Raw genomic sequence first — 25,087 nt, 5'->3', positions numbered from 1 at the left:
ATTTTTATTGTTCGGTCATAGATAAACAAAATGGCAATTCATGTACTGTAACAACGGGATTTTTTAAAGCAGCCAAACGCATACAGGTAGATGTTGAAATTTTTTTGTTTAAATGTCAAAAAAAATCTAGCGAAAACATAAGAGCCTTTTATAGACATTTTTTTAATTTTTAAGAAAAGTCTTAGTAACCTGTATTACTCCTACTCCCTATTTATGCCTATTGTGTATCTAGGCTTTTTACAACTACATATATAGTTTAGAATTCTATATACACTTTGTGTTGATTTTTCAATAATTGCTAGCTTCAGAGCCAAAACAGGAAAACATCAAATATGAACTTATAAGCTAATTTTCTGTATGTGAATTGTTATGTACGCTGAACCTATTACATGTAATTGCAGTTTATTTTTGATACTCAGAATATTAGCTAAACTCCTGAATTGATGAATTTACTCTTCCCATTTTTGACACATAACCATTAGGGCATTTCAAAATAAAAAATAAAATGAATCCAACCTGCTTTCACCTATTTTGGTGCACCCTGGTGGAATATTGTCAACTGCGGGTTAACAGCAATATGAGGTCATATCGCATACTAAAAAACCAAAGAAAATTGATAATGGTGCTTTGCAAACCATGTAATGAAAGAACGAGAAGAGTCCTAAAATATAAGTATTTCTGCCAGAAAATGCAGCATATTACTCAAGAGAAGGGGTATGATAATAACATTTATGTATTTGATATAGGAGCTAGTACTGGTGGGAAACTCCTGTAAGATGGCCAATAAACCTGCCAAAAGCGCAGAACCAGGCAAGGGCTGATTGGTTTAAAGCTTTGGAATAAGTGATATTTATACTTCAGCCTCAGGTGCTGAAATGGCTTCAAATGCCAAACTTGGCATCAGATACATCAGATGGCCACAGATGCCTCTGTCGGTACCTGTTTAGCTCACCTCTGTACACTGAAACTTAAAATGTTGAGTACTTGATCACCTGGTTCCAAGAAGTGGCAGACACAGATCGATAGAGGTATGTAAGAGGCCATCTTGCTATTATTGGGAGATGCCCGAAAAAGAACAAGTCTATAGAAACATCGGATGAGCTGACACCGCTAAAACCAAGTTTGAAAAACTTTGAGCTCAGTAAGGGCTGCCATCCAGACAAGCCTGGGCAGAATCGGCTAATTGAAACAGAATGAAAAAACAGCACAGCAGGAACATGCGGTGGATTGCGTCCCCTTACATTTAGCCAAGCCAAGCCGATGTACAGCCGAGTCAAGCATAGCCAAGCCAGAGCCGTACCGACTGAAGACCGAGCCGAGCTGGACCGAGCCGGGCCGAGCCGGGCTGAGCCGTGCTGGATCTAACCAAGCAGAACAGGGGCGAAGTTTAGCAGCTATAAAAGCCCGAACATTTGTCTAGTAAAGCAGAGCTCTTCTGGGCCTGTTCATTGCTTGTCACTTGATTCATTTCTTGTACACCTTGATGAACTAAGCAGAAATATGTGTATTGTACTCATGCACGAGTCTTGTACTAGTGGAGGAAAGTGAAGGTCGCACAAAACCTGGACAGTATGTAAGAGGCCATCTTACTATTATTGGGAGATGCCTGAAAGAAAACAAGTTTAAAAACATGGGATGAGCTGAAACCGCTAAAACCATGTTTGAAGAATTTTGAGCTCGGGAAGGGCTGCCATCCAGACAAGCCTGGGCAGAATCAGCTAATTCAAACAGAATGACAAAACAGCACAACAGAAACATGTCCTAGGAATGGAGTAGCTGCTATATATGGTTAAGAAAAATCTGCCCCAACTGCACAAGCCAAAACGGCAATAAAATGTTTGCAAATCATGAAGCTTACCTTCAATGCAGGGTCAGCTCTTGGCATTGACAAGCAAACGCTGGCAGAATGAGCAAGAGCAGATAACTAATAGTTATGAATAACGCATTATTACATTAGCAAATAACACAGTTGCATTGCAACGCTGCTACGAAATAAAGACACTGGAAATTGAACCCAGAGCCAAATGCAGTGCTGTCGTTTGCTCTGCCACTGAGTGATATCCCAGTCAAATAACAAGTGTACTGATAAAAATTACAAAAATAGATCATGTATGAGTTTTCAAACAGGAAGACTTGTAGGAGTAAGACAATATTTGTTTCAAAATAATTCTGTTTATTAATAATAGTGAGACAATGCTACAATGGAAGTGACACGGATGTCAGCTCCAACTACATGTTTTTGTGTTTTTGTAAAACAGAAAGATATTCTGGAGGAACAGCATCAACTCATTTAAAACGGAATTCTTCACATAAAGACAATGATACAAGTTTGGGGACACAAGGGTTGCACCGATAGCCTATCAGACTGCAGCCGATTGCTCTACCACTGAGCTATATCCTCATCCACTTTTTTGTACTGACAAAATGTTCTCAAACCGAACACGTGTGCGTTTTTGTAAAGAAACCATTTTGTGAAGGAACAGCATTACTTCACTTAAAAATCCACAGTTTGCATTAAAACAAGAGGCAAGAAAGGGGACACTTGGCATTAAACCCAGGGCCTAATGGATTGCAGCCGATTGCTCTACTACTGAGCTACATCCCCAACTTCTTGCCAGGTACTGCAAAAAAGTACTAAAACAGAACATGTACATTTATATATAAATAGTACATCTCGTATAAGAACAGGATTGCTTCACCTAAAGATGCTCAGTGTTCATTAAAACAATGGGCAGAACAGAGGACACTGGGAGTAGAACCAAAGGCATCTAAAAATGCTGCCGATTGCTCTACCACTGAGCTATATTTCCAGCTTCTTGCTATTGACATGCGAAAAGTGCTAAAACACAAAGTGTATGTTTTTTAATAAATGAAACATACCGTAGAGGAACAGAATTACTTCACCTAAAATTGCACCGTTTACATTACTACATTATGACAAATAAAGGGGTGCTGGGAGCTGATCTAAGGGCCAATCGGACAGCAGTCGATTGCTCTACCACTGAGCTATATCTCCAAACTTTAGCCAGTGTACTGCCAAAATGTCCTAAAATCGAAAATGTGTGCATATTTTTTGTAAATAAAACATTTTGTGAGGAAACGGCATTACTTCACCTAAAGATGCACAGTTTTCATTAAAGCAATGGGCAAAACATGGGACACTGGAAGTTGAACCCAGTGCCTGTTGGGCAGCAGCCGATTGCTTTACCACTGAGCTATATCCCCAACCTCTTGCCAGTCTACCACGAAAAGTGCTAAAACAAAACATATATGTTTTTTGTATAACTTAAACATAAAGTATAGGAACAAAATTACTTAACTTAATATTCCACAATTTGCACTAAAACAATGAGCAAGACAGGGGACACTGGGAGTTAAACCTAAAGCCTCTCAAAATGCTGCCGATTGCTCCACCACTGAGCTATATCCTCATATACTTTTTTGTACCGCAAAAATGTCCTGAAGCCGAACATGTGTGTGTATTTGTGAATAAAGCGCTTAGTGAAAGAACAGCATTACTTCACTTGAACATGCACAGTTTGCATTAAAAAAATGGGCAAAAAAGAGGACACTGCGAGTTGAACCCAAGGCCTATAGGACTGCAGCCAATTGCTCTACCACTGAGCTATATCTCCTACTTTTTGCTAGAGTACTGTAAAAAGTGCTGAAACAGAAAATGTATGCTTTTTTAAATAAATAAATAAAACATGTCGTAGAGGAACAGCAATACTCCACTTAAAAATGCACAGTTTTCATTAAATCAACGGGCAAAAAAAAGGATACTGGGAGTTGAACCCAGGGCCTATCGGACTGCAGCCGATTGCTCTACCACTGAGCCATATCCCCTATTTCTTGCTAGCTTACAGCAAAAAGTGCTATAACACAAAATGTATGGTTTTTAATAAATAAAACATATCGTATAGGAACAGCAATACTTCAATTCAAAATGCACAGTTGTCATTGAAAAGAAGGGCAAAAAAGGGGACACTGGGAGTTGATTCCAGGGCATATCGGACTGCAGCCGATTGCTCTACCACTGAGTTATATCCCCTACTTCTTGCAAACTAACAGCAAAAAGTGCTAAAACACAAAATGTATGTTTTTTATAATGAAAAAAAACATATTGTAGAGGAACAGCATTACTTCATTTGAAAATGCACAGTTTGCATTAAAATAACGGGCAAAAAAGGGGACACTGGGAGTTGAACCCAGGGCCTATCGGACTGCAGCCGATTGCTCTTCTACTGAGCTATATGCCCAAATTCTTGAGAGATTCCTGCAAAAATTGCTAAAATACAAACTGTATGTTTTTTTTTAGTAAATAAAACATATCGTATAGGAACAGAATTACTTCAATTAAAATTGAACAGTTTGCTCTAAAACAAGGGGCAAGAATGAGGACACTGGGAGTTGAACCCAGGGCCTATCGGACTGCAGCTGATTGCTCTTCTACTGAGCCATAACCCAAAATTTTTGCTAGAGTACTGCAAAAATTGTTAAAACACTAACTGTATCTTTATTTTAGTAAATAAAACATATCGTATAGGAACAGAATTACTTCAATTAAATATGCACAGTTTGCATTAAAACAATGGGCAAGACAGGGGACACTGGGAGTCAAATCCAAGGCCTCTCAAAATGCGGCCGATTGCTCCACCGCTGAGCTGAATCCTCATCCACTTTTTTGTTCTGCCAAAATGTCCTAAAACCGAACATGTGTGCGTTTTTGTAAATAAAAGAGTTTGCGAAGGAACAGCATTACTTCACTTAAAAATGAACAGTTTGCACTAAAACAAGGTGCAAGAAAGGGGACACTGACAGTTGAACCCAGATCCTATCGGTCTGCAGCCAATTGCTCTACCACTAAGTTATATCCCCAACTTCATGCTAGTGTACTGCAAAAAGTGCTAAAACACATAATGTATGTTTTTTTTAATAATTGAAACATATTGTATAGGAGCAGCATTACTTCACGTTAAAATCCACAGTTCGCACTAAAACAATAAGCACCTGTCGGACTGCTGCCAGTTACACTATCACTTAACTATATCCCCATCCACTTTGTTGCACTGCCAATATGTCTTAAAACCAAACATGTGTGTTTTTTGTAAATAAACCATTTTGTGAAGGAACAGCATTACTTCACGTGAAAATGCACAGTTTCCACTGAAAAAATGAGCAAACAATGGGACACCAGATTCGAACCCTGGGCCCATCAGCCTGCAGCCGATTGTTCGACCACTGAGCTATCTCTCCTACTTTTTGCTAGAGTACTGCAAAAAGTGCTGAAACACAAAATGTATGCTTTTTTAAATAAATAAAACACATCGTATAGGAACAGCATTACTTCACTCAAAAGTACCAAGTTTGCAGTGAAACAATGGACAAGATAGGGACACTCAGAGTAGAACCCAGGGCCTATTGGACTGCAGCCGATTGCTCTACCACTGAGCTATATCCCCAACTTTTTGCTAGGGTACTGCAAAAAGTGCTAAAACACAAAAGGTATGTTTTTTTAATAAGAAAACACATCGTTTAGGTACAGAATTACTTCTCCTAAATATCCACAATGTGCATTAAAACAATGGGCAAGACTGGTGACACTTCGAGTTGAACCCAGGGGTTATTAGATTGCAGCCGATTGTTCTACCACTGAGCAATGTCCCCAACTACTAGCTGGTGTACTTAATGTATGTTTTTTTAATAGATAAAACAAATGGTATAGGAACAGGATTACTTCATTTAAAATTGAACAGTTTGCATTAAAACGAGGTGCAAGAAAGGGGACACTGGGAGTTGAACCCAGGGCCTATCGGACTGCAGCCGATTGCTCTGCCACTGAGCTATATCCCCAACTTCTTGCTAGAGCACTGCAAAAAGTGCTGAAACACAAGATGCATATTTTTTAATAAATAAAACATATCATATAGGAACGGAGTTACTTCACTTAAAATTGAACAGTTTGCATTGAAACAATGGGCAAGCAAAAGACACAGGGGTTTGAACCCAGGGCCAATCGGACTGCAGCCGATAGATCTACCAGTGAACTATTTCCCTAACCACTAACTGTTGTACTGCCAAAAAGTGTGCTAACACATTCTTTTTCACTTTATCATAAATAAGACATTTTGCATAGGAACAGCATTTGTTCACTTAAAAACACAGTTTGCATTAAAACAATTTGTGAGATCGGGACATGGGAGTTGAATCCAGGGACTATCGGACTGCAACCTTTTGCTCTACACCTGAAAGATAATCATAACCACTAGCCAGTGTACTGCCAACAAGTGCTAAAACAGAGCATATACATTTTTTTATAAATAGAACATATCGTATAAGAACAAGGTAGTTAACTTAAAAATGCGCAGTTTTCATTAAAGCAATGGACATGACAGGGGACACTTGGAGTAAACCTCAGGGCCTAATGGACTGCAGCCGATTGCTCTACCACTGAGCTATATCCCCAAATTTTTGCTAGAGTACTGCAAAAAGTGCTAAAACAAAAAAATTATGGTTTTTTTATTAAATAAAACATCGTAGATGAACAGCATTACTTCAATTAAAATTGAACAGTTTGCATTAAAATAATGGGGAAAAAAGGGGACACTGGGAGTTGAACCCAGGGCCTAATGGACTGCAGCCGATTGCTCTTCTATTGAGCTATATGCCCAAATTCTTGAGAGATTACTGCAAAAAGTGCTAAAACATTAAATGTATGTTTTTATTAGTAGATAAAACATATGGTATAGGAACAAAATTACTTCACTGAAAATTGAACAGTTTGCATTAAAACAAGGTGAAAGAAAAAGGACAATGGGAGTTGAACCCAGGGCCTATCGGACTGACGCTGATTGCTCTTCTACTGAGCCATAACCCAAAATTCTTGTTAGAGTACTGCAAAAATTGCTAAAACACTAACTGTATGTTTTTTTTTAGTAAATAAAACATATCACATAGAATCAGAATTACTTCACTTAAAATTGAACAGTTTGCATTAAAACAAGGGGCAAGAAAGGGGACACTGGGAGTTGAACCCGGGGCCTATCGGGCTGCAGCCGATTGCTCTACCACTGAGCCATTTCCCCTATTTCTTGCTAGCTTACAGCAAAAAGTGCTATAACACAAAATGTATGCTTTTTTAAATAAATAAAAAACATCGTATAGGAACAGCATTACTTCACTCAAAAGTGCCAAGTTTGCAGTGAAACAATGGACATGATAGGGACACTCGGAGTAGAACCCAGGGCCTATTGGACTGCAGCCGATTGCTCTACCACTGAGCTATATCCCCAACTTTTTGCTAGGGCACTGCAAAAAGTGCTAAAACACCAAAAGTATGTTTTTTTTAAAAAGAAAACGCATCGTATAGGAACAGACTTACTTCTCATAAATATCCACAGTTTGCATTAAAACAATGGGCAAGACTGGTGACACTTCGAGCTGAACCCAGGGGTTATCAGATTGCAGTCGATTGCTCTACCACTGAGCAATGTCCCCAACTACTAGCTGGTGTACTTTATGTATGTTTTTTTTAGTAGATAAAATAAATGGTATAGGAACAGGATTACTTCATTTAAAATTGAACAGTTTGCATTAAAACAAGGTGCAAAAAATGGGACACTGGCAGTTGAACCCAGGGCCTATCGGACTGCTGCCGATTGCTCTGCCACTGAGCTATATCCCCAATTTCTTGCTAGAGCACTGCAAAAAGTGCTAAAACACAAAATGCATATTTTTTAATAAATAAAACATATCATATAGGAACGGAGTTACTTCACTTAAAAATGAACAGTTTGCATTAAAACAATGGGCAAGCAAAGGACACCGGGGTTTGAATCCAGGGCCAATCGGACTGCAGCCGATAGTTCTACCACTGAGCCATTTCCCCAACCACTAGCTGTTGTACTGCCAAAAAGTGTGCTAACACATTCTTTTTCACTTTATCATAAACAAGACATATTGCATAGGAACAGCATTTGTTCACTTAAAAATACACAGTTTGCATTAAAACAATTTGTAAGATCGGGACATGGGAGTTGAACCCAGGGCCTATCGGACTGCAGCCGATTGCTCTTCTACTGAACTATATGCCCAAGTCCCTGCTAGGGTACTGCAAAAAGTGCTAAAACACTAACTGTATGTTTTTTTAGTAAATTTAACATACGGTATAGGAACAAAATTAATTCACTTAAAATTGAACAGTTTGCATTAAACCAAGGGGCAAGAAAGGGGACACTGGGAGTTGAACCCAGGGCCTATCGGACTGCAGCCGATTGCTCTACCAGTGAGCTTATCTCGTACTTCTTGCTTGTATAATGCAAAAAGTGCTAAAACACTAACTGTATGTTTTTTCAATAAGTAAAACATATCTTAGAGGAGCAGCATTACTTCAGTTAAAAATGCACAGTTCGCATTAAAACATTGGGCAAGAAAGAGGACACGGGGAGTTGAACCCAGGGCCTATCGGACTGCAGCTGAGTACTCATCTATTGAGCTATATGCCCAGGTTCTTGCTAGGGTACTGCAAAAAGTGCTAAAACACTAACTGTATGTTTTTTTAGTAAATTTAACATACGGTATAAGAACCAAATTAATTCACTTAAAATTGAACAGTTTGCATTAAAACAAGGGGCAAGAAAGGGGACACTGGCAGTTGAGCCCAGGGCCTATCGGACTGCAGCTGATTATTCATCTACTGAGCTATATGCCCAGGTTCTTGCTAGGGTACTGCAAAAAGTGCTAAAACACTAACTGTATGTTTTTTTAGTAAAATTAACATACGGTATAGGAACAAAATTAATTCACTTAAAATTGAACAGTTTGCATTAAAAAAAGGGGCAAGAAAGGGGACACTGGGAGTTGAACCCAGGGCCTATCGGACTGCAGCCGATTGCTCTTCTACTGAGCCATAACCCAAATTTCTTGCTAGAGGACTGCAAAAATTGCTAAAACACTAACTGTATGTTATTTTTTAGTAAATAAAACATATCGTATAGGAACAGAATTACTTCATTTAAAATTGAACAGTTTGCATTAAAACAAGGGGCAAGAAAGGGAACACTGGGAGTTGAACCCAGGGCCAATCGGACTGCAGCCGATAGATCTACCACTGAGCTAATTCCCTAACCACTAACTGTTGTACTGCCAAAAAGTGCGCTAACACATTCCTTTTCACTTTATCATAAATAAGACATTTTGCATAGGAACAACATTTGTTCACTTAAAATTATACAGTTTGCATTAAAACAATTTGTAAGATCGGGACATGGGAGTTGAATCCAGGGACTATCGGACTGCAAGCTTTTGCTCTACACCTGAAAGATAATCATAACCACTAGCCAGTGTACTGCCAACAAGTGCTAAAACAGAGCATATACATTTTTTTATAAATAGAACATATCGTATAAGAACAAGGTAGTTAACTTAAAAATGCACAGTTTTCATGAAAGCAATGGGCATGACAGGGGACACTGGGAGTAGACCTCAGGGCCTATTGGACTGCAGCCGATTGCTCTACCACTGAGCTATATCCGCAAATTTTTGCTAGAGTACTGCAAAAAGTCCTAAAACAAAAAATTTATGATTTTTTTAATAAATAAAACATCGTAGATGAACAGCATTACTTCATTTTAAAATGCAGAGTTTGCATTGAAATAATGGGCAAAAAAGGGGACACTGGGAGTTGAACCCAGGGCCTATTGGACTGCAGCCGACTGCTCTTCTACTGAGCTATATGCCCAAATTCTTGAGAAACTACTGCAAAAAGTGCTAAAACATTAACTGTATGTTTTTATTAGTAGATAAAACATACGGTATAGGAACAAAATTATTTCACTGAAAATTGAACAGTTTGCATTAAAACAAGGGGCACGAAAGAGGACACTGAGAGTTGAACCCAGGGCCTATCGAACTGCAACCGATTGCTCTTCTACTGAGCCATAACCCAAAATTCTTGCTAGAGTACTGCAAAAATTGCTAAAACACTAACTGTATGTTTTTTTACTAAATAAAACATATCGTATAGGAACAAAATTACTTCAATTAAAATTGAATAGTTTGCTTTAAAACAAGGGGCAAAAAGGGGACACTGGAGGTTGATTCCAGGGCCTATCGAACTGCAGCCGATTGCTCTACCACTGAGCTATATTCCTACTTCTTGCAAGCTAACTGCGAAAGGTGCTAAAACACAAAATGTATGTTTTTTATAGTGAAAAAAACATATTGTAGAGGAACAGCATTACTTCATTTGAAAATGCACAGTTTGCAATAAAATAATGGGCAAAAAAGGGGACACTGGGAGTTGAACCCAGGGCCTATTGGACTGCAGCCGATTGCTCATCTACTGAGAGCTATATGCCCAAATTCTTGCTAGGGTACTGCCAAAAGTGCTAAAACACTAACTGTATGTTTTTTTAGTAGATTAAACATACGGTATAGGAACAAAATGAATTCACTTAAAATTGAACAGTTTGCATTAAAACAAGGGGCAAAAAAGGGGACACTGGGAGTTGAACCCAGGGCCTATCGGACTGCAGCCGATTGCTCTTCTACTGAGCTATATGCCCAAGTTCATGCTGGGGTACTGCAAAAAGTGCTAAAACACTAACTGTATATTTTTTTCAGTAAATAAAACATACGGTATAGGAACAAAATTAATTCACTTAAAATTGAACAATTTGCATTAAAACAAGGGGCAAAAGAGGGGACACTGGGAGTTGAACCCAGGGCCTATCGGACTGCAGCCGATTGCTCTACCACTGAGCTGTATTCCTACTTCTTGCAAGCTTACTGCGAAAGGTGCTAAAACACAAAATGTATGTTTTTTATAATGAAAAAAACATATTGTAGAGGAACAGCATTACTTCATTTGAAAATGCACAGTTTGCATTAAAATAATTGGCAAAACTGGGGACACTGGGAGTTGAACCCAGGTCCTATCGGACTGCAGCCGATTGCTCTTCTATTGAGCTATATGCCCAAATTCTTGAGAGATTACTGCAAAAAGGGCTAAAACATTAACTGTATGTTTTTATTAGTAGATAAAACATACGGTATTGGAACAAAATTAATTCACTTAAAATTGAACAGTCTGCATTAAAACAAGGGGCAAAAGATGGGACACTGGGAGTTGAACCCAGGGCCTATCGAACTGCAGCCAATTGCTCTACCACTGAGCTATATCCCCTACTTCTTGCAAGCTAACTGCTAAAAGTGCTAAAACACAAAATGCATGTTTTTTTATAATGAAAAAAACGTATTGTAGAGGAACAGCATTACTTCATTTGAAAATGCACAGTTTGCATTAAAATAATGGGCAAAAAAGGGGACACTGGGAATTGAACCCAGGGCTTATTGGACTGCAGCCGATTGCTTTTCTAATGAGCTATATGCCCAAATTCTTGAGAGATTACTGCAAAAAGTGCTAAAACATTAAATGTATGTTTTTATTAGTAGATAAAACATATGGTATAGGAACAAAATTACTTCACTGAAAATTGAACAGTTTGCATTAAAACAAGGGGCAAGAAAGAGGACACTGGGAGTTGAACCCAGGGCCTATCGAACTGCAACCGATTGCTCTTCTACTGAGCCATAACCCAAAATTCTTGCTAGAGTACTGCAAAAAATGCTAAAACACTAACTGTATGTTTTTTTACTAAATAAAACAAATCGTATAGGAACAGAATTACTTCAATTAAAATTGAACAGTTTGCTTTAAAACAAGGGGCAAAAAGGGGACACTGGAAGTTGAATCCAGGGCCTATCGAACTGCAGCCGATTGCTCTACCACTGAGCTGTATTCCTACTTCTTGCAAGCTTACTGCGAAAGGTGCTAAAACACAAAATGTATGTTTTTTATAATGAAAAAAACATATTGTAGAGGAACAGCATTACTTCATTTGAAAATGCACAGTTTGCATTAAAATAATGGGCAAAAAAGGGACACTGGGAGTTGAAACCAGGGCCTATTGGACTGCAGCCGAATGCTCTTCTACTGAGCTATATGCCCAAATTCTTGAGAGACTACTGCAAAAAGTGCTAAAACACTAACTGTATATTTTTTTCAGTAAATAAAACATACGGTATAGGAACAAAATTAATTCACTTAAAATTGAACAATTTGCATTAAAACAAGGGGCAAAAGAGGGGACACTGGGAGTTGAACCCAGGGCCTATCGGACTGCAGCCGATTGCTCTACCACTGAGGTATATCCCCTACTTCTTGCAAATTAACTGCAAAAAGTGCTAAAACTCAAAATCTATGTTTTTTATAATGAAAAAAACATATTGTACAGGAACAACATTACTTCATTTGAGAATGCACAGTTTGCATTAAAATAACGGGCAAAAAAGGGGACACTGGGAGTTGAACCCAGGGCCTATCGGACTGCAGCCGATTGCTCTTCTACTGAACTATATGCCCAAGTCCCTGCTAGGGTACTTCAAAAAGTGCTAAAACACTAACTGTATGTTTTTTTAGTAGATTAAACATACGGTATAGGAACAAAATTAATTCACTTAAAATTGAACAGTTTGCATTAAAACAAGGGGCAAAAAAGGGGACACTGGGAGTTGAACTCAGGGCCTATCGGACTGCAGCCGATTGCTCTTCTACTGAACTATATGCCCAAGTCCTTGCTAGGGTACTGCAAAAAGTGCTAAAACACTAACTGTATGTTTTTTTTTAGTAAATAAAACATATCACATGGAATCAGAATTACTTCACGTTAAAATCCACAAATCGCACTAAAACAATAAGCACCTGTCGGACTGCTGCCAATTACGCTATCACTTAGCTATATCCCTATCCACTTTGTTGATCTGCCAACATGTCCTAAAACCAAACATGAGTGTTTTTTGTAAAAAAACCATTTTGTTAAGGAACAGCATTACTTCACGTGAAAATGCACAGTTTCCACTGAAAAAATGAGCAAACAATGGGACACCAGATTCGAACCCTGGGCTTATCGGACTGCAGCCGATTGTTCGACCACTGAGCTATGTCTCCTACTTCTTGCTAGAGTACTGCAAAAAGTGCTGAAACACAAAATGTAAGCTTTTTTAAATAAATAAAACACATCGTATAGGAACAGCATTACTTCACTCAAAAGTGCCAAGTTTGCAGTGAAACAATGGACATGATAGGGACACTCGGAGTAGAACCCAGGGCCTATTGGACTGCAGCCGATTGCTCTACCACTGAGCTATATCCCCAACTTTTTGCTAGGGTACTGCAAAAAGTGCTAAAACACCAAAAGTATGTTTTTTTTTAAAAGAAAACGCATCGTATAGGAACAGACTTACTTCTCATAAATATCCACAGTTTGCATTAAAACAATGGGCAAGACTGGTGACACTTCGAGCTGAACCCAGGAGTTATCAGATTGCAGTCGATTGCTCTACCACTGAGCAATGTCCCCAACTACTAGCTGGTGTACTTTATGTATGTTTTTTTTAGTAGATAAAATAAACGGTATAGGAACAGGATTACTTCATTTAAAATTGAACAGTTTTCATTAAAACAAGGTGCAAAAAATGGGACACTGGCAGTTGAACCCAGGGCCTATCGGACTGCTGCCGATTGCTCTGCCACTGAGCTATATCCCCAACTTCTTGCTAGAGCACTGCAAAAAGTGCTAAAACACAAAATGCATATTTTTTAATAAATAAAACATATCAAATAGGAACGGAGTTACTTCACTTAAAAATGAACAGTTTGCATTAAAACAATGGGCAAGCAAAGGACACAGGGGTTTGAATCCAGGGCCAATCAGACTGCAGCCGATAGTTCTACCACTGAGCTATTTCCCCAACCACTAGCTGTTGTACTGCCAAAATTTGTGCTAACACATTCTTTTTCACTTTATCATAAACAAGACATATTGCATAGGAACAGCATTTGTTCACTTAAAAATACACAGTTTGCATTAAAACAATTTGTAAGATCGGGACATGGGAGTTGAATCCAGGGACTATCGGACTGCAGCCGATTGCTCTACCACTGAGCTATATCCCCTACTTCTAGCAAGCTAACTGCAAAAAGTGCTAAAACACAAAATGTATGTTTTTTTATAATGAAAAAAACATATTTTAGAGGAACAGCATTACTTCATTTGAAAATGCACAGTTTGCATGAAAATAATGGGCAAAAAAGGGGACACTGGGAGTTGAACCCAGGGCCTATCCAACTGCAGCCGATTGCTCTTCTACTGAGCTATATGCCCAAATTCTTAAGATATTACTGCAAAAAGTGCTAAAACATTAACTGTTTGTTTTTATTAGTAGATAAAACATATGGTATAGGAACAAAATTACTTCACTGAAAATTGAACAGTTTGCATTAAAACAAAGGGCGAGAAAGGGGACACTGGGAGTTGAACCCAGGGCCTATCGAACTGCAAACGATTGCTCTTCTACTGAGCCAGAACCCAAACTTCTTGCTAGAGTACTGCAAAAATTGCTAAAACACTAACTGTATGTTTTTTTTAGTAAATAAAACATATCGTATAGGAACAGAATTACTTCAATTAAAATTGAACAGTTTGCTTTAAAACAAGGGTCAAACAAGGGGACACTGGAAGTTGATTCCAAGTCCTATCGGACTGCAGCCGATTGCTCTTCTACTGGGCTATATGCCCAAGTTCTTGCTAGGGTACTGCAAAAAGTGCAAAAACACTAACTGTATGTTTTTTTAGTAGATTCAACATACGGTATAAGAACAAAATTAATTCACTTAAAATTGAACAGTTTGCATTAAAACAAGGGGCAAAAAAGGGGACACTGGAAGTTGACTCCAGGGACTATCGGACTGCAGCCGATTGCTCTTCTACTGAGCTATATGCCAAAATTCTTGAGAGATTACTGCAAAAAGTGCTAAAACATTAACTGTATGTTTTTATTAGTAGATAAAACATATGGTATAGGAACAAAATTACTTCACTGAAAATTAAACAGTTTGCATTAAAACAAGGGGCAAGAAAGGGGACACTGGGAGTTGAACCCAGGGCCTATCGGGCTGCAGCCGATTGCTCTTCTACTGAGCCATAACCCAAAATTTTTGCTAGAGTACTGCAAAAATTGTTAAAACACTAACTGTATCTTTTTTTTAGTAAATAAAACATATCGTATAGGAACAGAATTACTTCAATTAAATATGCACAGTTTGCATTAAAACAATGGGCAAGACAGGGGACACTGGGAGTCAAATCCAAGGCCTCTCAAAATGCGGCCGATTGCTCCACCGCTGAGCTGAATCCTCATCCACTTTTTTGTTCTGCCAAAATGTCCTAAAACCGAACATGTGTGCGTTTTTGTAAATAAAAGAGTTTGCGAAGGAACAGCATTACTTCACTTAAAAATGAACAGTTTGCATTAAAACAAGGGGCAAGAAAGGGGACACTGGCAGTTGAACCCAGGGCCTATCGGACTGCAGCCAATTGCTCTACCACTAAGTTATATCCCCAACTTCATGCTAGTGTACTGCAAAAAGTGCTAAAACACATAATGTATGTTTTTTTTAATAAGTAAAACATATTGTATAGGAGCAGCATTACTACACGTTAAAATCCGCAGTTCGCACTAAAACAATAAGCACCTGTCGGACTGCTGTCAGTTACACTATCACTTAACTATATCCCCATCCACTTTGTTGCACTGCCAATATGTCCTAAAACCAAACATGTGTGTTTTTTGTAAATAGACCATTTTGTGAAGGAACAGCATTACTTCACTTAAAAATGCACAGTTTCCACTGAATAAATGAGCAAACAATGGGACACCAGATTCGAACCCTGGGCCTATCGGACTGCAGCCGATTGTTCGACCACTGAGCTATCTCTCCTACTTCTTGCTAGAGTACTGCAAAAAGTGCTGAAACACAAAATGTATGCTTTTTTAAATAAATAAAACACATCGTATAGGAACAGCATTACTTCACTCAAAAGTACCAAGTTTGCAGTGAAACAATGGACAAGATAGGGACACTCAGAGTAGAACCCAGGGCCTATTGGACTGCAGCCGATTGCTCTACCACTGAGCTATATCCCCAACTTTTTGCTAGGGTACTGCAAAAAGTGCTAAAACACAAAAGGTATGTTTTTTTAATAACAAAACACATCGTATAGGAACAGAATTACTCCTCCTAAATATCCACAGTTTGCATTAAAACAATGGGCAAGACTGGTGACACTTCGAGTTGAACCCAGGGGTTATCAGATTGCAGCCGATTGCTCTACCACTGAGCAATGTCCCCAACTACTAGCTGGTGTACTTTATGTATGTTTTTTTAGTAGATAAAACAAATGGTATAGGAACAGGATTACTTCATTTAAAATTGAACAGTTTGCATTAAAACGAGGTGCAAGAAAGGGGACACTGGGAGTTGAACCCAGGGCCTATCGGACTGCAGCCGATTGCTCTGCCACTGAGCTATATCCCCAACTTCTTGCTAGAGCACTGCAAAAAGTGCTGAAACACAAAATGCATATTTTTTAATAAATAAAACATATCATATAGGAACGGAGTTACTTCACTTAAAATTGAACAGTTTGCATTGAAACAATGGGCAAGCAAAAGACACAGGGGTTTGAACCCAGGGCCAATCGGACTGCAGCCGATAGATCTACCAGTGAGCTATTTCCCTAACCACTAACTGTTGTACTGCCAAAAGTGTGCTAACACATTCTTTTTCACTTTATCATAAATAAGACAGTTTGCATAGGAACAGCATTTGTTCACTTAAAAATACACAGTTTGCATTAAAACAATTTGTGAGATCAGGACATGGAAGTTGAATCCAGGGAATATCGGACTGCAACCTTTTGCTCTACACCTGAAAGATAATCATAACCACTAGCCAGTGTACTGTCAACAAGTGCTAAAACAGAGCATATGCATTTTTTTATAAATAGAACATCTCGTATAAGAACAAGGTAGTTAACTTAAAAATGCACAGTTTTCATTAAAGCAATGGACATGACAGGGGACACTGGGAGTAGACCTCAGGGCCTAATGTACTGCAGCCGATTGCTCTACAACTGAGCTATATCCCCAAATTTTTGCTAGAGTACTGCAAAAAGTGCTAAAACAAAAAAATTATGTTTTTTTATTAAATAAAACATCGTAGATGAACAGCATTACTTCAATTAAAATTGAACAGTTTGCATTAAAATAATGGGCAAAAAAAGGGGACACTGGGAGTAGAACCCAGGGCCTATCAGACTGCAGCCGATTGCTCTTCTACTGAACTATATGCCAAAAGTCTTGCTAAGGTACCGCGAAAAGTGCTAAAACATTAACTGTATGTTTTTTTAGTAGATTAAACATACGGTATAGGAACAAAATTAATTCACTTAAAATTGAACAGTTTGCATTAAAACAAGGGGCAAAAGAGGGGACACTGGGAGTTGAACCCAGGGCCTATAGGACTGCAGCCGGTTGCTCTACCACTGAGCTATATCCCCTACTTCTTTCAAGCTAACTGCAAAAGGTGCTAAAACACAAAATGTATGTTTTTTATAATGAAAAAAACATGTTGTAGATGAACAGCATTACTTCATTTGAAAATGCACAGTTTGCATTAAAATAATTGGCAAAACAGGGGACACTGGGAGTTGAACCCAGGTCCTATCGGACTGCAGCCGATTGCTCTTCTACTGAGCTATATGCCCAAATTCTTGAGAGATTACTGCGAAAAGTGCTAAAACATTAGATGTATGTTTTTATTAGTAGATAAAACATATGGTATAGGAACAAAATTACTTCACTGAAAATTGAACAGTTTGCATTAAAACAAGGTGCAAGAAAGGGGACACTGGGAGTTGAACCCAGGGCCTATCGGACTGCAGCCGATTGCTCTTCTACTGAGCTATATTCCCAAGTTCTTGCTAGGGTACTGCAAAAAGTGCTAAAACACTAACTGTATGTTTTTTTCAGTAGATAAAACATACGGTAAAGGAACAAAATTAATTCACTTAAAATTGAACAGTTTGCATTAAAACAAGGGGCAAAAGAGGGGACACTGGGAGTTGAACCCAGGGCCTATCGGACTGCAGCCGATTGCTCTACCACTGAGCTATATCCCCTACTTCTTGCAAGCTAACTGCAAAAAGTGCTAAAACACAAAATGTATGTTTTTTTTCTAATGAAAAAAACATATTGTCGAGGAACAGCATTACTTCATTTGAAAATGCACAGTTTGCATTGAAATAATGGGCAAAAAAGGGGACACTGGGAGTTGAACCCAAGACCTATTGGACTGCAGCCGATTGCTCTTCTATTGAGCTATATGCCCAAATTCTTGAGAGATTACTGCAAAAAGTGCTAAAACATTAAATGTATGTTTTTATTAGTAGATAAAACGTATGGTATAGGAACAAAATTACTTCACTGAAAATTGAACAGTTTGCATTAAAACAAGGTGCAAGAAAGGAGACACTGGGAGTTGAACCCAGGGCCTATCGGACTGCAGCTGATTGCTCTTCTACTGAGCCATAACCCAAAATTCTTGTTAGAGTACTGCAAAAATTGCTAAAACACTAACTGTATGTTTTTTTTTAGTAAATAAAACATATCACATAGAATCAGAATTACTTCACTTAAAATTGAACAGTTTGCATTAAAACAAGGGGCAAGAAAGGGGACACTGGGAGTTGAACCCGGGGCCTATCGGGCTGCAGCCGATTGCTCTTCTACTGAACTATATGCCAAAAGTCTTGCTAAGGTACCGCGAAAAGTGCTAAAACATTAACTGTATGTTTTTTTAGTAGATTAAACATACGGTATAGGAACAAAATTAATTCACTTAAAATTGAACAGTTTGCATTAAAACAACGGGCAAAAGAAGGGACACTGGGAGTTGAACCCAGGGCCTATAAGACTGCAGCCAATTGCTCTACCACTGAGCTATATCCCCTACTTCTTGCAAGCTAACTGCAAAAGGTGCTAAAACACAAAATGTATGTTTTTTATAATGAAAAAAACATGTTGTAGATGAACAGCATTACTTCATTTGAAAATGCACAGTTTGCATTAAAATAATTGGCAAAACAGGGGACACTGGGAGTTGAACCCAGGTCCTATCGGACTGCAGCCGATTGCTCTTCTACTGAGCTATATGCCCAAATTCTTGAGAGATTACGGCGAAAAGTGCTAAAACATTAAATGTATGTTTTTATTAGTAGATAAAACATATGGTATAGGAACAAAATTACTTCACTGAAAATTGAACAGTTTGCATTAAAACAAGGTGCAAGAAAGGGGACACTGGGAGTTGAACCCAGGGCCTATCGGACTGCAGCCGATTGCTCTTCTACTGAGCTATATTCCCAAGTTCTTGCTAGGGTACTGCAAAAAGTGCTAAAACAATAACTGTATGTTTTTTTTAGTAGACAAAACATACGGTAAAGGAAGAAAATTAATTCACTTAAAATTGAACAGTTTGCATTAAAACAAGGGGCAAAAGAGGGGACACTGGGAGTTGAACCCAGGGCCTATCGGACTGCAGCCGATTGCTCTACCACTGAGCTATATCCCCTACTTCTTGCAAGCTAACTGCAAAAAGTGCTAAAACACAAAATGTATGTTTTTTTATAATGAAAAAAACATATTGTCGAGGAACAGCATTACTTCAGTTGAAAATGCACAGTTTGCATTAAAATAATGGGGAAAAAAGGGGACACTGGGAGTTGAACCCAGGGCCTATTGGACTGCAGCCGATTGCTCTTCTATTGAGCTATATGCCCAAATTCTTGAGAGATTACTGCAAAAAGTGCTAAAACATTAAATGTATGTTTTTATTAGTAGATAAAACATATGGTATAGGAACAAAATTACTTCACAAAAAATTGAACAATTTGCATTAAAACAAGGGGCAAGAAAGGGGACCCTGGGAGTTGAACCCAGGGCCTATTGGACTGCAGCCGATTGCTCTTCTATTGAGCTATATGCCCAAATTCTTGAGAGATTACTGCAAAAAGTGCTAAAACATTAAATGTATGTTTTTATTAGTAGATAAAACATATGGTATAGGAACAAAATTACTTCACTAAAAATTGAACAATTTGCATTAAAACAAGGTGCAAGAAAGGGGACACTGGGAGTTGAACCCAGGGCCTATCGGACTGCAGCTGATTGCTCTTCTACTGAGCCATAACCCAAAATTCTTGTTAGAGTACTGCAAAAATTGCTAAAATACTAACTGTATGTTTTTTTTAGTAAATAAAACATATCACATAGAATCAGAATTACTTCACTTAAAATTGAACAGTTTGCATTAAAACAAGGGGCAAAAAAGGGGACACTGGGAGTTGAACCCGGGGCCTATCAGGCTGCAGCCGCTTGCTCTACCACTGGGCCATTTCCCCTATTTCTTGCTAGCTTACAGCAAAAAGTGCTATAACACAAAATGTATGGTTTTTAATAAATAAAACATATCGTATAGGAACAGCATTACTTCACGTAAAAATGCACAGTTTCCACTGAATAAATGAGCAAACAATGGGACACCAGATTCGAACCCTGGGCCTATCGGACTGCAGCCGATTGTTCGACCACTGAGCTATCTCTCCTACTTCTTGCTAGAGTACTGCAAAAAGTGCTGAAACACAAAATGTATGCTTTTTTAAATAAATAAAACACATCGTATAGGAACAGCATTACTTCACTCAAAAGTACCAAGTTGCAGTGAAACAATGGACAAGATAGGGACACTCAGAGTAGAACCCAGGGCCTATTGGACTGCAGCCGATTGCTCTACCACTGAGCTATATCCCCAACTTTTTGCTAGGGTACTGCAAAAAGTGCTAAAACACAAAAGGTATGTTTTTTTAATAACAAAACACATCGTATAGGAACAGAATTACTCCTCCTAAATATCCACAGTTTGCATTAAAACAATGGGCAAGACTGGTGACACTTCGAGTTGAACCCAGGGGTTATCAGATTGCAGCCGATTGCTCTACCACTGAGCAATGTCCCCAACTACTAGCTGGTGTACTTTATGTATGTTTTTTTAGTAGATAAAACAAATGGTATAGGAACAGGATTACTTCATTTAAAATTGAACAGTTTGCATTAAAACGAGGTGCAAGAAAGGGGACACTGGGAGTTGAACCCAGGGCCTATCGGACTGCAGCCGATTGCTCTGCCACTGAGCTATATCCCCAACTTCTTGCTAGAGCACTGCAAAAAGTGCTGAAACACAAAATGCATATTTTTTAATAAATAAAACATATCATATAGGAACGGAGTTACTTCACTTAAAATTGAACAGTTTGCATTGAAACAATGGGCAAGCAAAAGACACAGGGGTTTGAACCCAGGGCCAATCGGACTGCAGCCGATAGATCTACCAGTGAGCTATTTCCCTAACCACTAACTGTTGTACTGCCAAAAGTGTGCTAACACATTCTTTTTCACTTCATCATAAATAAGACAGTTTGCATAGGAACAGCATTTGTTCACTTAAAAATACACAGTTTGCATTAAAACAATTTGTGAGATCAGGACATGGAAGTTGAATCCAGGGAATATCGGACTGCAACCTTTTGCTCTACACCTGAAAGATAATCATAACCACTAGCCAGTGTACTGTCAACAAGTGCTAAAACAGAGCATATGCATTTTTTTATAAATAGAACATCTCGTATAAGAACAAGGTAGTTAACTTAAAAATGCACAGTTTTCATTAAAGCAATGGACATGACAGGGGACACTGGGAGTAGACCTCAGGGCCTAATGTACTGCAGCCGATTGCTCTACAACTGAGCTATATCCCCAAATTTTTGCTAGAGTACTGCAAAAAGTGCTAAAACAAAAAAATTATGTTTTTTTATTAAATAAAACATCGTAGATGAACAGCATTACTTCAATTAAAATTGAACAGTTTGCATTAAAATAATGGGCAAAAAAAGGGGACACTGGGAGTAGAACCCAGGGCCTATCAGACTGCAGCCGATTGCTCTTCTACTGAACTATATGCCAAAAGTCTTGCTAAGGTACCGCGAAAAGTGCTAAAACATTAACTGTATGTTTTTATTAGTAGATAAAACATATGGTATAGGAACAAAATTACTTCACAAAAAATTGAACAATTTGCATTAAAACAAGGGGCAAGAAAGGGGACCCTGGGAGTTGAACCCAGGGCCTATTGGACTGCAGCCGATTGCTCTTCTATTGAGCTATATGCCCAAATTCTTGAGAGATTACTGCAAAAAGTGCTAAAACATTAAATGTATGTTTTTATTAGTAGATAAAACATATGGTATAGGAACAAAATTACTTCACTAAAAATTGAACAATTTGCATTAAAACAATTTGTGAGATCAGGACATGGGAGTTGAATCCAGGGAATATCGGACTGCAACCTTTTGCTCTACACCTGAAAGATAATCATAACCACTAGCCAGTGTACTGTCAACAAGTGCTAAAACAGAGCATATGCATTTTTTTATAAATAGAACATCTCGTATAAGAACAAGGTAGTTAACTTAAAAATGCACAGTTTTCATTAAAGCAATGGACATGACAGGGGACACTGGGAGTAGACCTCAGGGCCTAATGTACTGCAGCCGATTGCTCTACAACTGAGCTATATCCCCAAATTTTTGCTAAAGTACTGCAAAAAGTGCTAAAACAAAAAAATTATGTTTTTTTTATTAAATAAAACATCGTAGATGAACAGCATTACTTCAATTAAAATTGAACAGTTTGCATTAAAAGAATGGGCAAAAAAGGGGACACTGGGAGTAGAACCCAGGGCCTATCGGACTGCAGCCGATTGCTCTTCTACTGAACTATATGCCAAAAGTCTTGCTAAGGTACCGCGAAAAGTGCTAAAACATTACCTGTATGTTTTTTTAGTAGATTAAACATACGGTATAGGAACAAAATTAATTCACTTAAAATTGAACAGTTTGCATTAAAACAAGGTGCAAGAAAGGAGACACTGGGAGTTGAACCCAGGGCCTATCGGACTGCAGCTGATTGCTCTTCTACTGAGCCATAACCCAAAATTCTTGTTAGAGTACTGCAAAAATTGCTAAAACACTAACTGTATGTTTTTTTTTAGTAAATAAAACATATCACATAGAATCAGAATTACTTCACTTAAAATTGAACAGTTTGCATTAAAACAAGGGGCAAGAAAGGGGACACTGGGAGTTGAACCCGGGGCCTATCGGGCTGCAGCCGATTGCTCTTCTACTGAACTATATGCCAAAAGTCTTGCTAAGGTACCGCGAAAAGTGCTAAAACATTAACTGTATGTTTTTTTAGTAGATTAAACATACGGTATAGGAACAAAATTAATTCACTTAAAATTGAACAGTTTGCATTAAAACAACGGGCAAAAGAGGGGACACTGGGAGTTGAACCCAGGGCCTATAGGACTGCAGCCGGTTGCTCTACCACTGAGCGATATCCCCTACTTCTTTCAAGCTAACTGCAAAAGGTGCTAAAACACAAAATGTATGTTTTTTATAATGAAAAAAACATGTTGTAGATGAACAGCATTACTTCATTTGAAAATGCACAGTTTGCATTAAAATAATTGGCAAAACAGGGGACACTGGGAGTTGAACCCAGGTCCTATCGGACTGCAGCCGATTGCTCTTCTACTGAGCTATATGCCCAAATTCTTGAGAGATTACTGCGAAAAGTGCTAAAACATTAAATGTATGTTTTTATTAGTAGGTAAAACATATGGTATAGGAACAAAATTACTTCACTGAAAATTGAACAGTTTGCATTAAAACAAGGTGCAAGAAAGGGGACACTGGGAGTTGAACCCAGGGCCTATCGGACTGCAGCCGATTGCTCTTCTACTGAGCTATATTCCCAAGTTCTTGCTAGGGTACTGCAAAAAGTGCTAAAACAATAACTGTATGTTTTTTTCAGTAGACAAAACATACGGTAAAGGAAGAAAATTAATTCACTTAAAATTGAACAGTTTGCATTAAAACAAGGGGCAAAAGAGGGGACACTGGGAGTTGAACCCAGGGCCTATCGGACTGCAGCCGATTGCTCTACCACTGAGCTATATCCCCTACTTCTTGCAAGCTAACTGCAAAAAGTGCTAAAACACAAAATGTATGTTTTTTTATAATGAAAAAAACATATTGTCGAGGAACAGCATTACTTCAGTTGAAAATGCACAGTTTGCATTAAAATAATGGGGAAAAAAGGGGACACTGGGAGTTGAACCCAGGGCCTATTGGACTGCAGCCGATTGCCCTTCTATTGAGCTATATGCCCAAATTCTTGAGAGATTACTGCAAAAGGTGCTAAAACATTAAATGTATGTTTTTATTAGTAGATAAAACATATGGTATAGGAACAAAATTACTTCACAAAAAATTGAACAATTTGCATTAAAACAAGGGGCAAGAAAGGGGACCCTGGGAGTTGAACCCAGGGCCTATTGGACTGCAGCCGATTGCTCTTCTATTGAGCTATATGCCCAAATTCTTGAGAGATTACTGCAAAAAGTGCTAAAACATTAAATGTATGTTTTTATTAGTAGATAAAACATATGGTATAGGAACAAAATTACTTCACTAAAAATTGAACAATTTGCATTAAAACAAGGTGCAAGAAAGGGGACACTGGGAGTTGAACCCAGGGCCTATCGGACTGCAGCTGATTGCTCTTCTACTGAGCCATAACCCAAAATTCTTGTTAGAGTACTGCAAAAATTGCTAAAACACTAACTGTATGTTTTTTTTTAGTAAATAAAACATATCACATAGAATCAGAATTACTTCACTTAAAATTGAACAGTTTGCATTAAAACAAGGGGCAAAAAAGGGGACACTGGGAGTTGAACCCGGGGCCTATCAGGCTGCAGCCGCTTGCTCTACCACTGAGCCATTTCCCCTATTTCTTGCTAGCTTACAGCAAAAAGTGCTATAACACAAAATGTATGGTTTTTAATAAATAAAACATATCGTATAGGAACAGCAATACTTCAATTCAAAATGCACAGTAGTCATTGCAAAGAAGGGCAAAAAAGGGGACACTGGGAGTTGATTCCAGGGCCTATCGGACTGCAGCCGATTGCTCTACCACTGAGGTATATCCCCTACTTCTT

At 38.4% G+C, this 25,087-nt stretch overlaps 22 non-coding genes across 22 annotated transcripts; all 22 read right to left on the bottom strand.

Moving 5' to 3' along the window:
• Positions 1 to 3,774: 3,774 nt before the first annotated feature.
• On the bottom strand, positions 3,775 to 3,846 carry Trnac-gca (transfer RNA cysteine (anticodon GCA)). The gene has a single exon. It is a non-coding gene; the product is annotated as a tRNA-Cys (tRNA).
• Positions 3,847 to 4,187: 341 nt separating this feature from the next.
• On the bottom strand, positions 4,188 to 4,259 carry Trnac-gca (transfer RNA cysteine (anticodon GCA)). The gene has a single exon. It is a non-coding gene; the product is annotated as a tRNA-Cys (tRNA).
• Positions 4,260 to 5,781: 1,522 nt separating this feature from the next.
• Positions 5,782 to 5,853, bottom strand: Trnac-gca (transfer RNA cysteine (anticodon GCA)). The gene has a single exon. It is a non-coding gene; the product is annotated as a tRNA-Cys (tRNA).
• A 1,160-nt stretch (positions 5,854 to 7,013) lies between these two features.
• Positions 7,014 to 7,085, bottom strand: Trnac-gca (transfer RNA cysteine (anticodon GCA)). The gene has a single exon. It is a non-coding gene; the product is annotated as a tRNA-Cys (tRNA).
• A 3,408-nt stretch (positions 7,086 to 10,493) lies between these two features.
• On the bottom strand, positions 10,494 to 10,565 carry Trnac-gca (transfer RNA cysteine (anticodon GCA)). Its single transcript has one exon. It is a non-coding gene; the product is annotated as a tRNA-Cys (tRNA).
• Positions 10,566 to 10,700: 135 nt separating this feature from the next.
• Positions 10,701 to 10,772, bottom strand: Trnac-gca (transfer RNA cysteine (anticodon GCA)). Its single transcript has one exon. It is a non-coding gene; the product is annotated as a tRNA-Cys (tRNA).
• A 134-nt stretch (positions 10,773 to 10,906) lies between these two features.
• Positions 10,907 to 10,978, bottom strand: Trnac-gca (transfer RNA cysteine (anticodon GCA)). Its single transcript has one exon. It is a non-coding gene; the product is annotated as a tRNA-Cys (tRNA).
• Positions 10,979 to 11,111: 133 nt separating this feature from the next.
• On the bottom strand, positions 11,112 to 11,185 carry Trnac-gca (transfer RNA cysteine (anticodon GCA)). The gene has a single exon. It is a non-coding gene; the product is annotated as a tRNA-Cys (tRNA).
• A 960-nt stretch (positions 11,186 to 12,145) lies between these two features.
• Trnac-gca (transfer RNA cysteine (anticodon GCA)) lies at positions 12,146 to 12,217 on the bottom strand. Its single transcript has one exon. It is a non-coding gene; the product is annotated as a tRNA-Cys (tRNA).
• Positions 12,218 to 16,366: 4,149 nt separating this feature from the next.
• Trnac-gca (transfer RNA cysteine (anticodon GCA)) lies at positions 16,367 to 16,438 on the bottom strand. Its single transcript has one exon. It is a non-coding gene; the product is annotated as a tRNA-Cys (tRNA).
• A 952-nt stretch (positions 16,439 to 17,390) lies between these two features.
• On the bottom strand, positions 17,391 to 17,462 carry Trnac-gca (transfer RNA cysteine (anticodon GCA)). The gene has a single exon. It is a non-coding gene; the product is annotated as a tRNA-Cys (tRNA).
• Positions 17,463 to 17,597: 135 nt separating this feature from the next.
• Positions 17,598 to 17,669, bottom strand: Trnac-gca (transfer RNA cysteine (anticodon GCA)). Its single transcript has one exon. It is a non-coding gene; the product is annotated as a tRNA-Cys (tRNA).
• Positions 17,670 to 17,804: 135 nt separating this feature from the next.
• Trnac-gca (transfer RNA cysteine (anticodon GCA)) lies at positions 17,805 to 17,876 on the bottom strand. The gene has a single exon. It is a non-coding gene; the product is annotated as a tRNA-Cys (tRNA).
• A 135-nt stretch (positions 17,877 to 18,011) lies between these two features.
• Positions 18,012 to 18,083, bottom strand: Trnac-gca (transfer RNA cysteine (anticodon GCA)). Its single transcript has one exon. It is a non-coding gene; the product is annotated as a tRNA-Cys (tRNA).
• A 758-nt stretch (positions 18,084 to 18,841) lies between these two features.
• Trnac-gca (transfer RNA cysteine (anticodon GCA)) lies at positions 18,842 to 18,913 on the bottom strand. Its single transcript has one exon. It is a non-coding gene; the product is annotated as a tRNA-Cys (tRNA).
• Positions 18,914 to 19,048: 135 nt separating this feature from the next.
• Trnac-gca (transfer RNA cysteine (anticodon GCA)) lies at positions 19,049 to 19,120 on the bottom strand. Its single transcript has one exon. It is a non-coding gene; the product is annotated as a tRNA-Cys (tRNA).
• A 135-nt stretch (positions 19,121 to 19,255) lies between these two features.
• On the bottom strand, positions 19,256 to 19,327 carry Trnac-gca (transfer RNA cysteine (anticodon GCA)). The gene has a single exon. It is a non-coding gene; the product is annotated as a tRNA-Cys (tRNA).
• A 135-nt stretch (positions 19,328 to 19,462) lies between these two features.
• Trnac-gca (transfer RNA cysteine (anticodon GCA)) lies at positions 19,463 to 19,534 on the bottom strand. Its single transcript has one exon. It is a non-coding gene; the product is annotated as a tRNA-Cys (tRNA).
• Positions 19,535 to 21,091: 1,557 nt separating this feature from the next.
• Trnac-gca (transfer RNA cysteine (anticodon GCA)) lies at positions 21,092 to 21,163 on the bottom strand. The gene has a single exon. It is a non-coding gene; the product is annotated as a tRNA-Cys (tRNA).
• A 2,395-nt stretch (positions 21,164 to 23,558) lies between these two features.
• Positions 23,559 to 23,630, bottom strand: Trnac-gca (transfer RNA cysteine (anticodon GCA)). Its single transcript has one exon. It is a non-coding gene; the product is annotated as a tRNA-Cys (tRNA).
• A 135-nt stretch (positions 23,631 to 23,765) lies between these two features.
• On the bottom strand, positions 23,766 to 23,837 carry Trnac-gca (transfer RNA cysteine (anticodon GCA)). The gene has a single exon. It is a non-coding gene; the product is annotated as a tRNA-Cys (tRNA).
• Positions 23,838 to 23,972: 135 nt separating this feature from the next.
• On the bottom strand, positions 23,973 to 24,044 carry Trnac-gca (transfer RNA cysteine (anticodon GCA)). The gene has a single exon. It is a non-coding gene; the product is annotated as a tRNA-Cys (tRNA).
• Positions 24,045 to 25,087: the final 1,043 nt, after the last annotated feature.

Source organism: Watersipora subatra, chromosome 10, assembly GCF_963576615.1.
Source record: "Watersipora subatra chromosome 10, tzWatSuba1.1, whole genome shotgun sequence".
Lineage (NCBI taxonomy): Eukaryota > Metazoa > Bryozoa > Gymnolaemata > Cheilostomatida > Watersiporidae > Watersipora > Watersipora subatra.
The sequence above is the reverse complement of the archived record's forward strand: the minus strand, read 5'-3'. Positions and strand labels throughout refer to the sequence as shown.